Source organism: Sinocyclocheilus rhinocerous, unplaced genomic scaffold, assembly GCF_001515625.1.
Source record: "Sinocyclocheilus rhinocerous isolate Xijiao unplaced genomic scaffold, SAMN03320098_v1.1 scaffold7176, whole genome shotgun sequence".
Taxonomy (NCBI): domain Eukaryota; kingdom Metazoa; phylum Chordata; class Actinopteri; order Cypriniformes; family Cyprinidae; genus Sinocyclocheilus; species Sinocyclocheilus rhinocerous.
The window spans coordinates 89,688-91,407 of record NW_015662093.1 but is presented as its reverse complement, the minus strand read 5'-3'; positions in this window follow the sequence as shown (position 1 = coordinate 91,407).

Genomic DNA, 1,720 nt, shown 5'->3' with positions numbered 1-1,720 from the left:
ACACATTGTGACCACACCATGAGAATCATGTGAGCTCATGGTGACTTCCTTGTAAGATCAAATTGTTGACTGGGTGGAGAAGTATGCAGAAGTAAAGGTGAGTGGAGTGTACTAAAAACTGTCAAGAGGTAAATTTATCATAGGGTCCTGCTGCTCGTAAAGCTGGCAGTACTTGCTTTAAGTGTTACTTCTCAGTAAAAGAACCAACAGCCATTACACAGAATAGAACACGAGGATGGTATTGTGTCTAGCTGTGTGTGTTATCTGTGTGTTATATCCAGATCTCATTTACAGTTTTTTCAACTGCTTACATTTTCAAAACTTTGCTTCTTTTTTTCAAAACTTTACACACAAATCCAAGAATTGCACACACAAAATGCCTCACATCTCTTGCAAAATGCAGCACTGCATTCAAAATATCACGTGAGTGATTCTATAATTGCAGGTACATTTGGTGTCCGAAGTCATTATTTTTTTTCTGCTATTTTCAAATGGTTATATTTTTTATTATTTTAATACTGTGTTACTCATTGTTATGAATTACAAGATGTTACAGTCTATAACAATCTAATATTTTTTGCAAAAAGTGTCTTAAATCATGAAAAATCATGATTTCTTGTTGTCCGAATTAGTCAGTGCATTTTTTCCCATCATGTATCATTGTGTAATCAAAATATTTTATTGTACTTTTCTTTTGGTAATATTTCATTCATTTTATTTATAAAAGCCCTAAAGAGTCATTTACCTAATTCTACAACATTATTTAAAAAAAACAAAACTTTTTTCTTATAAAAATGTGTCTGTAAATCTTGCGTCAACTCTGTTACCGTACCATACTTTGCCTTTAAATTAGTGGAATTATCTCCCACAACTATGTAAGATACAGGAAATGATATGTTGGAATGTAAGGACTGTTTGTCTAATGAAACAAGAAGGATTTTTCCTGTTATGATTTATTGTTATTTCTACACATTGGCTAATTTGTCCGTAACAGAGTTGACAAACAATACCATAAAGACATCTGTTTTTTTATTAAAAGTAAAAAAAGGAATGAACTTGTGTTTGGCAAGCACTGAATTATTAAAATGAAATATGTTTCCAATAAGATACTGAAAAAAAAATCTGTTAGTGAAAAGCTTTTTTCTTAACTTTCTGCAATGCCAAATGTATCTCCAATTATAGAATTAACCACAAGCACATCTCAAAAGCAAACATTTGTCTTATGTTGCAAACACCTTTGCCATAATATTATATTTTTGGATATATCATAGCCTACACACAGTCACGGGCGACATTCGACATTTGGGGCAAGAAATATTATATGTATATATATATATATATATATATAAAAGCAAAATATTTTTTTTTCTGATGTATTTTTTCTGAGCATCAAAACAATGCCCTACCGTATTGCAACGCATCAAAGCTGTCAATCCAAGTCAAGAATAACTTAAAAGAGGTTGCCAACGTTTAGTAAACTGGGAATTGGGAACCGTGGGACCCGACCAGATTTTTTGCGCTGCGGGATTAAATTCCCAAATAAAACGCGGTAGCGGTCGGTAACTCTGGTGTAATTTGAACGGGAGCGGTCGATCTAACAATATCCCGTTCCCGACGTCCATTCAGAACAGCATATCTGTGCTTTATTCTTATTGACCACCGGTACAGCTTGCGCTCAGGACTGTTATGCACGCGCTGCACGCATGCTTTAAACGTCACG